Source organism: Salvelinus alpinus, chromosome 13, assembly GCF_045679555.1.
Source record: "Salvelinus alpinus chromosome 13, SLU_Salpinus.1, whole genome shotgun sequence".
Classification (NCBI taxonomy): domain Eukaryota; kingdom Metazoa; phylum Chordata; class Actinopteri; order Salmoniformes; family Salmonidae; genus Salvelinus; species Salvelinus alpinus.
In genome coordinates, this window is record NC_092098.1 from 17,110,038 (window position 1) to 17,120,037 (window position 10,000).

A 10,000-nucleotide genomic window follows, 5' to 3' on the forward strand; every position below is an offset into this window, starting at 1 on the left:
GATGAAGAGATGGGAAGATGAAGAGATTGGGACATGAAGAGATGAAGACATGGATAGATGGGGACATGAAGAGATGAAGACATGAAGAGATGGGGACATGGAGAGATGAGAGATGGGGAGATGAGGCGATGGGGAGATTGGGACATGAAGAGATGGGGAGATGGGGACATGAAGAGATGGGGAGATGGTGACAGGAAGAGATGAGACATGAATAGATGGGGACATGAAGAGATGGGGAGATGAATATATGTAGAGATGGGGACATGAAGAGATGGGGAGATGAAGAGATTGGGACATGAAGAGATGAGAGATGGGGAGATGAGGCGATGGGGAGATTGGGACATGACGAGATGGGAAGATGAAGAGATGGGGACATGTAGAGATGAAGAGATGGGGAAATGAAGACATGGGGAGATGGGGACATAAGGAGATGGGGACATGAAGAGATGGGAAGATGAAGAGATGGGGACATGTAGAGATGAAGAGATGGGGAAATGAAGACATGGGGAGATGGGGACATAAGGAGATGGGGACATGAAGACATGGGGAGATGGGGACATAAGGAGATGGGGACATGAAGAGATGGGGAGATGTATAGATGGGGAGATGAAGAGATGGGGAGATGAAGACATGGGGATATGGGGAGATGAAGAGATTGGGACATGAAGAGATGAAGACATTAAGAGATGGGGACATGAAGAGATGAGAGATGGGGAGATGAGGCGATGGGGAGATTGGGACATGAAGAGATGGGACATGAATAGATGGGGGGACATGAAGAGATGTAGAGAGGAAGAGATGGGGAGATGAATAGATGTAGAGATGAAGAGATGAGTAGATGGTGACAAGAATAGATGGCACATGAATAGATGGAGAGATGAATAGATGTAGAGATGAAGAGATGGGGAGATGGGGACATGAAGAGATGAGAGATGGGGAGATGAGGCGATGGGGAGATTGGGACATGAAGAGATGGGAAGATGAAGAGATGGGACATGAAGCGATGGGGACATGAAGAGATGGGGAGATGAATAGATGTAGAGATGAAGAGATGGGGAGATGGGGGCATGAAGAGATGGGGAGATGGTGACAAGAAGAGATGGGACATGAAGAGATGGGGAGATGGTGACAAGAAGAGATGGGACATGAATAGATGGGGAGATGAATAGATGTAGAGATGAAGAGATGGGGACATGAAGAGATGGGGAGATGAAGAGATGGGGACATGAAGACATGGGGACATGAAGAGATGGAGAGATGGCGAGATGAAGAGATGGGGACATGAAGAGATGGGGAGATGGGGACATGAAGAGATGGGGAGATGAAGAGATGGGAACATGAAGATATTACGAGATGGGGACATGAAGAGATGGGGAGATGAAGAGATGGGGCAATGAAGAGATGAAGAGATGGGGACATGAAGAGATGGGGACATGAAGAGATGGGGACATGAAGAGATGGGGAGATGAAGAGGTGGGGAGATGAAGAGGTGGGGGGATGAAATGGTGAGATGAAGAGATGGGGACATAAAGAGATGAGGAGATGGGGAGATGAAGACATGGAGAGATGAAGAGATGGGGAGATGAAGAGATGAAGACATGGATAGATGGGGACATGAAGAGATGAAGACATGAAGAGATGGGGACATGAAGAGATGGGGACATTAAGAGATGGGGAGATGAAGAGATGGGGAGATGAAGAGATAGGGAGATTGGGACATGAAGAGATGGGAGATGAAGAGATGAGCAGATGAAGAGATGGGCAGATGAAGAGATGGGGAAATGGGGACATGAAGAGATGGGGACTTGAAGAGATGGGGAGATGAAGAGATGGTGAGATGAAGAGATGGGCAGATGAAGAGATGGGGAGATATAGAGATGGGGAGATGAAGAGATGGGGAGATATAGAGATGGGGAGATGAAGAGATGAAGAGATGGGGAGATGTAGAGATGGGGAGATGAAGAGATGGGGAGATGAAGAGATGGGGAGATATAGAGATGGGGAGATGAAGAGATGGGGAGATATAGAGATGGGGAGATATAGAGATGGGGAGATGAAGAGATGGGGAGATATAGAGATGGGGAGATGAAGAGATGGGGAGATGTAGAGATGGGTAGATGGGGGTGGCTGGTAGAAGAGCAGGTGCAATGTTTCCTTCCTCCTTCTGATCAGACAGGAGAAAGAGGGCGCTGCGGCAGTGAGAGGTGAAGTGTCAGGCAGGGCGATGGTAGAAAGTTAACTTTTCACTCCTAGCTAATCCCCCCTGGCTTTCCCTGTAAAACGATCCTCTACTCCTGCCTCCCCGCTACCACCACACAGCGTATTCTTCTTCCAGGCAGCCCGTCTCTCATAGTCCATGACCTTGATGTAGAACATGCAAGGTGAAAACACATTTTCTCGGTCCTTGTAGCTTCCAGGGATTTGCAGTAATCTCGGTTGCTTGGGAGGTTAAAAATGGATTTTGGCCAGGGGAGTGGAGCTCATTTTGTTTTGAAGCACCCACTGTAAGACAGAGAGGAATGGGATAGAGTGGAGCTTGGAGAGTGTTGCGTATGGCTGCATATAGGCCACTGGTACTCATTTGCCTAATATCTATGTTGTCTTTGGATACATGAGTGGTTTTATGGTGTCATTAGTATTGCGCAAGTCAGTATTTGACTGGATGGACTGGCTTGGTGCAGGTGGCTTTGTGCTTTAGGCTGGTATTGACCTCTATTGTGATTGTGAAGTTTTATTTTAGGCACTGTGATAAAATTAATGTATGATCAGTAATGAAATTAGATCGGTTTGCTGGCATAGGTGTCACGCCCTGACCTTAGAGAGCCTGTTTATGTCTCTGGTTTGGTCAGGGTGTGATTTGGGGTGGGCATTCTATGTTTTTGTTTTCTATGATTTTGTATTTCTATGTTTTGGCCGGGTATGGTTCTCAATCAGGGACAGCTGTCTATCGTTGTCTCTGATTGGGAACCATACTTAGGTAGCCCTTTTCCCTCCTTTCAGTGTGGGAAGTTAACTTTGTTTGTGGCACATAGCCCTTAAGCTTCACGGTCGTTTTTGTATTGTTTATTGTTTTTGTTGGTGTCATTTTCTTAATAAGAGGAATATGTACGCTCACCACGCTGCACTTTGGTCTAGTTCTTTCGATGGCCGTGACAATAGGGGACCTACAGTAATGTAAGGAGCTAATTCTTCAGTTATAGTACATCTGTTGGTGGACAGATTATCTGGTTCTTTCACACACATCTACAATATCACTGAAGTGGTGTGTGTGGAGCAGTTTTGTGGCAGAGTAATTTTTTTACAGTGTATTTCCTGGCCTTGTCAACACATCCTGCTGTTTTCACATATATCAGCCGTGCCAGCTCTGTTCGGTGGCAGATAAGAGTACTGGAGACCACAGTATGCTACTGTACCGTCCGTCCCCTGCGTATTCTCCATCCCACGTCCCCCTCTCTCCCTCCACCACCTCTACCAACACAGCCAGTCACTCAGCAGCCCAGAGCACTCCCTCATTTCTATGGGACAGAAACAGACGTTTGAAAATCAGGAGTGAGCATCTCTCGCTGTGTTACTATAAACTTGCTCCAATCCAGCAGGGAATACAGATCGCCAGAAACCCTCCTGAAACCCTCAATAAAGACATGGGCTAGACTGGAGAGACAGAGGACCAATCTTGACCAAGGGTCAAGGGGTCAGGTGTGAGAGTCTTCCCCACCCTAGCTGCCATGGCGTCACCTCCTCCAACCTGACCCGCATCATCAAAGGTGATGCGAGAGGAAATAACATCCGCCTCGTCTTCCTCTCTTTCTCTGTTTTATTCGGGCACGCCGAAGCGCTGCGATGTCATTATGGAGATAAGCCATCTGGAAGAAGTGTTTAGGAATGCAAAGCTGGCAACAGTTATTGTGTTCTCCTGCATAGATGTCTCCCCCATTTCAGCGATGAAGATTCTTCCGACTTTCATTTCAGCGATGGCTGTTGTTTGAATCCCTGGTGTGTATTGATGTGTACGTAGACATATACACACACACACATGCTTAAAGATGCTGTGAAAATAGACCAGTCGCCTTCACCCCTTCTTCATGCAAACATAGGCACGCAACACACACACAAAGTACCTCGGTCACACACACCACATACACAAACACACATTTAAGTTATATATCAAACATAGCCATGCATAATGTATGTACAATCAAATCCCCCCCCCCCCCACACACACACACACACACGCACACACTCCACACATCCTGACCCTAGGCCAGTGTTCTCATTAAAAGGAGGCGCTGCGGGGACTTGACATCCTGACGTGTGATGTGGAAAGAGATGGAGGGGGTTAAATGCACATCCATTCTAATGGTACTGATGGGTAGACATCTCGCCATAGCCATCTACTCAGCCGTCCGTTCCAGCCAGCTATTTACAGCATTTGGATTACTTAGTGTAGATTGTGTGTGGGGGGGACTCTCTGTGTGGGTATGGGGATGAGATGAGAGGGGTTATGCACTCTGATCCAGGGGAATAAAGAGAGAGAGAGAAAGATTGGGGGTCTGTAAAGAGGGGGGGTCTGCCTGTTAGCAGACTGCCTGACACCACACTGATTCACAGATTGTCTCTAATTGAAAAGGCTGCTCATTAACCCAATGGACGTGTGGAGGCAGTGGCATTCCACGAGTCACAGGCCTTAAAATAGGGCATGACGAGCGGCATCATCTGCACACTCACACAGCACTTCTCTCCGGCCATGGTTCTGTCATCGCTAACTCTGGTGAAACTGCAGGTCTGACGTCAGTCTGCAGTGCGGTGTCACAACCTATGTATCTCTGTGAAGCCCTGCAGGCTGGTCCCAAATCAGTTCCACTACTCTGTGTAGTTATATGTAGACCAAGAGCAGGCCCTGCAGCCTGGTCCCAGATCAGCTCCACTGCTCTAACTGTGTCCCTCCTTTCTCTGTAAACACATGCTGCAGTCAGAGCCCAGTGCAGTGTGCTGTTGGCTGTCCTAGCAGGGCTCTGCAGGCTGTGTGTCTATGCGGAGCCACACAGGGTCTAATGGATAAGGGATCTTCAGCCCAGTGTGTGTGTGGGTGGGTTGGGATGGGAGCCACAGCGTCTCTGTACCTGGCTAATGCTCAGTGACATGCAGGCCGTATGGATGGCCCAGCCCTGAGCTGGTGGGAAAAATGAAGCCCCAAAGTCTTAATCCTCAGTGTGAGCTGTAGACAGATCAGCAGTGCAGCCAGAACACAGCAGCCCACTGTGGAGCCTGATGACCCAGTGTCTGCTGTGGTTAAGATGAGCTGCTGTGACAGAGGCAGACAGAGGAGACAGTGTTGCTGTCAGCCCAGTGTCCTATATTGCAGGGGTTCTCAAAGTGGGGTCCAGGTACTGCAGGGGGTACGCGACCAGATCTCAATATACACTGAGTATACAAAATATTATGCTCTGTCCATGAGATAGACTGACTAGGTGATTCCAGGTGAAACCTATTGGTCACTTATTAATTCCACTTCAATGTAGCTGGAGGCAGGTTAGAGAAGGATTTTTAAGCCTTGAGACCAATGTTCCCTCTAAGCTGCATGCAGGACTGCCTCGCAGAAGAAATATCAGTGCGTGCAGAGAAGCACGAGATTGAACTTTCTAGAGTTTTCCCTGTACTCTACACAGATCGGTGCACCATAACCAATCAGAGCTGCAGTAGGCCTATATGCAAATAGACCATTGCCATGTATGGATCTGTGCCATTCACTTTGAACTGGACTGTTTTTACAGCATGAGTCGTCGTGAGTAGATACACTTATTTTGAGATCAAAGCGAGAGCTGCATGTAGTGTGCACATTTGTACATTTGTTCTTATCCTTTGCTAGTTAGTGAGGTATTAGCCCAGATAATTTGTAGTCAGCAATGGGGTAGTGATTGTTTCCTACAAGAGCACAAAAACATGTGCATTTCTAGACATCTTTGAAAAGCGAGTCAGGTAAAGAGCTATTTTTTGTTTTAAAAGGGCAGTGATGTATTTTGAAACAGGTTTGAATAAGCTAAGTAGCCAATAGGCAGAGGGTAGCATAACTTGTCTGATTCTCTGTAATAATGGTATGGGAATAATGATGCATTTTATTTTGTAAAGGGGTTTCTTGCATCAAACAACACAACAACATGTTCAGTCAGCTCCTTGTCTGAAGGACAAGTGGATAAACAGGTTCATGTCAAGCCCTGCATGTTTTTTCAAAATTCTCATGGAATGTAGGCCTACATTGAACACTTATCATTTGCTGTTACTGTAGGCTGAATGATAGAACAGCTATTCCCAAATGTTATGGAATGCATTTTCGCCATTGTTTTTTATGGTAGGCCTACATTATGATCAAATAGCCACACTAGCCTACTTGACCACTGTTAAAACTAACTAAAAGCGGGTACAGCCTCAGTGTTCACAGTAAACTCGCTCCAGAAGTTGCACAGAATTTTCACAATGCTCAAGTTTGCGCTCAGCAGACCTGAAATTTTCTCAGTGATTAAAACATTTTGAGGGGGACATTGCTTGACACAATTGAGACATGGATTGTGTATGTGTGCCATTCAGATGGTGAATAGGCAAGACATAATATTTAAGTGCCTTTGAATGGGATATGGTAGGTGCCAGGCGCACCAGTTTGTGTCAAGAACTGCAACGCTGCTGGGTTTTTCATGCTCAACAGTTTCCCGTGTGTATCAAGAATGATCAACCACCCCAAAGGACATCCAGACAACTTGACACAACTGTAGGAAGCATTGGAGTCAACATGGGCCAGCATCCTTGTGGAACACTTTTGACACCTTGTTGAGTTCATGCCTCGATGAATTGAGGCTTTTCTGAGGGCAAAAGGGGTCTGCAACTCAATATTAGGAAGGTGTTCTTAATGTTTTGTACAATCAATGTGTATATATACAGTATACACTATATAAAGTATGACACATGCTCATCGATCATCTCATTCCAAAGTCATATGCGTTAATATGGAGTTAGTCCCCCCTTTGCTGCTATAACATCCTCCATTCTTCCTGAAAGGCTTTCTACTCTTCTGGGCCATGTAGTGTATATACAGTATATATATATACAGTACCAGTCAAAAGTTTGGACTGATTCAAGAGTTTTTCTTTATTTTTACTATTTTCTACATTGCAGAATAATAGTGAAGACATCAAAACTATGAAATAACACATATGGAATCATGTAGTAACCAAAAAAGTGTTAAACAAATCTAAATATATTTTATATTTGAGATTCTTCAAAGTAGCCACCCTTTGCCTTGATGACAGCTTTGCACACTCTTAGCATTCTCTCAACCAGCTTCATGAGGAATGCTTTTCCAACAGTCTTGAAGGAGTTCCCACATATGCTGGGCACTTGTTTGCTGCTTTTCCTTCACTCTGCGGTCCAACTCATCCCAAACCATCTCAATTGGGTTGAGGTCGGGTGATTGTGGAGGCCAGGTCATCTGATTCAGCACTCCATCACTCTCCTTCTTGGTCAAATAGCCCTTACACAGCCTGGAGGTCTGTTGAATAAACAATGATAGTCCCACTGAGCACAAACCAGATGGGATGGTGTATCGCTGCAGAATGCTGTGGTAGCCATGCTGGTTAAGTGTGCCTTGAATTCTAAATAAATCAAAGACAGTGTCACCAGCAAAGCAGCCCTACACCATCACACCTCATGTGCTTCATGTTGGGAACCACACATGTGGAGATCATCCGTTCACCTACTCTGCGTCTCACAAAGACACAGCAGTTGGAACCAAAAATCTCAAATTTGGACTAATCAGACCGAAGGACAGATTCCCACCGGTCTAATGTCCTTTGCTCATGTTTCTTGGGCCAAGCAAGTCTCTTCTTCTTATTGGTGTCCTTTAGTAGTGGTTTCTTTGCAGAACATTGACCATGAAGGCCTGATTCATGCTGTCTCCTCTGAACAGTTGATGTTGAGATGTGTGTCTTACTTGAACTCTGTGAAGCATTTATTTGGGCTGCAATCTGAGGTGCAGTTAACTTTAAGGAACCTTCACCTCTGCAGCAGAGGTAACTCTGAGTCTTCCTTCCCTGTGGTGGTCCTCATGAGAGCCAGTTTCATCATAGCGCTTGATGGTTTTTGCGACTGCACTTGAAGAAACGTCCAAAGTTCTTGACATTTTCCGGATTGACTGACGTTCATGTCTTAAAGTAATGATGGACTGTCATTTATCTTTGCTTATTTGAGCTGTTCTTGCGATAATATGGACTTGGTCTTTTACCAAATAGGGCTATCTTCTGTATACCACCCTTATCTTGTCACAACACAACTGATTGGCTCATACACATTAAGAAATTCCACAAATGAACTTTTAACAAGGCACACCTGTTAATTTAAATGCATTCCAGGTGACTACCCCATGAAGCTGGTTGAGATAATGCCAAGAGTGTGCAAAGCTGTCATCAAGGCAAAGGGTGGCTACTTTGAAGACAAATTTTAGCTAAGGGATATAACCCTGGGCAACATGGGCCTGGGAGGCTCACAAGGATATTGGTATCCACAGTACTCCAACAATTATCCATTGTTCAGCTCCAATACTTCTTGTATTCACAAAATAATATATATTTTTTAACATAAATACAATGTAATTTAAAGTAACTATCCAGTGAAAATCTCACTTTTAAAGGTTCATATTATGTTAACTCATACCCAAATAATGTTGTTGACTTGTCATATACTCGTATTTGTGGCCAAAGCATGAATAAAGAATCGAAACAAAAAACTAAAACGTGTATCTTTAACAGACCGTTTAAAAAATGCTTGTAACTCGCATGAAGATTTCTAATGACCAGTATATTCCCACACCATTCTGTTCTTGGAGTAAGCCCACACAATTCCAACACAGAAAAGCTGCTTTTTAACCTTCTTAATTACCATTTTTTGGAAGGAAAACTATTTTACTCATATTGTAATGAATTATTTGTCATATTTTGTAGAAATCTGGAAACCCTGAACAGTTACTTTAAGCTTTAAAAATGCAAGTTTTTCTATTTGCCTCATTGCAAAATGTGTAGAATTGTAGGAAATTAGCTTGAAAACGACAACATTTTCTCTCCGATGCCAAGGGGCGTCCTTTAAAATGTTCCTTCCTAGGGCCCGAGACTTGGTTTGTCCGGCCATGCACTGCCAAAGTCATGGTAAAACTCCTTGTATGATATTTTTCATCTCACCCGAGTTGTGTTCTGATTATGAGGGCGTCCCTGATGAATTTGCTGACACAAAAGGGGTCCACGGGCCCCAAAACGTTTGAGAACCCCTGCTCTATTGAGCTACCAGACTGGAACAGAACCTCCTCTGTTCTGCCTCTGGCTCCGGACCTACAGGAGAGGAGAAGAGGAGAGGAGAGCAATATGTTGATGTTATGAGACTGAAGAGTCTCTTCTTCTTTCTTCTTGAGGCCAAACACCCACTAGGGTTCCAAAATCAGCAAGTGCCCTCCTCCAGCCTCCTCTCCTTTTTTCTTTCCTCTCCTCTCCTCTGTCCTCTGGACAGCACTAATGGTTCTCCAGTTCTCTATAGCCTCTTCTCCCAGCGCATGGCTCAGCAGCTACACTCACTCATTAATACAACACAATCCCTCCCCACACTGGGCCTCCATTTTGACTCAAACATTGTTTATGACTTCTGCAATCAGTGGCAGGTCGTATAGCAGAATTGCTGTATAACTCACTGAGTGCTCAGAGCCTGACAATGCCAAGTACAACCAATGTATTACTCTCACATTATTGAGAGAACTGTTTCGCCTTGTATTGAATGGCAGTAAAGGTGTAATTGTGTACCATAAAACATGGTTTAAGCAGTGGCGACAGTGATGAGTGTAGTATGCTTGCTACACACTAGCGTGCACACACACACACACTGCTCCTGTCCCATAGAAATATACACCCCTCAGCTAGGGGATTAATCTGAGCTCTGAGTTGCGTTGATGACCTGACACTTTAAGCTACTCTCT

At 45.0% G+C, this 10,000-nt stretch overlaps 1 protein-coding gene across 19 annotated transcripts in view; it reads left to right on the forward strand.

Moving 5' to 3' along the window:
- Window positions 1–10,000, forward strand: part of LOC139537211 (RNA-binding protein Musashi homolog 2-like) — a 350,657-nt gene that overhangs the window by 300,818 nt on the left and 39,839 nt on the right. The window lies entirely within an intron of this gene.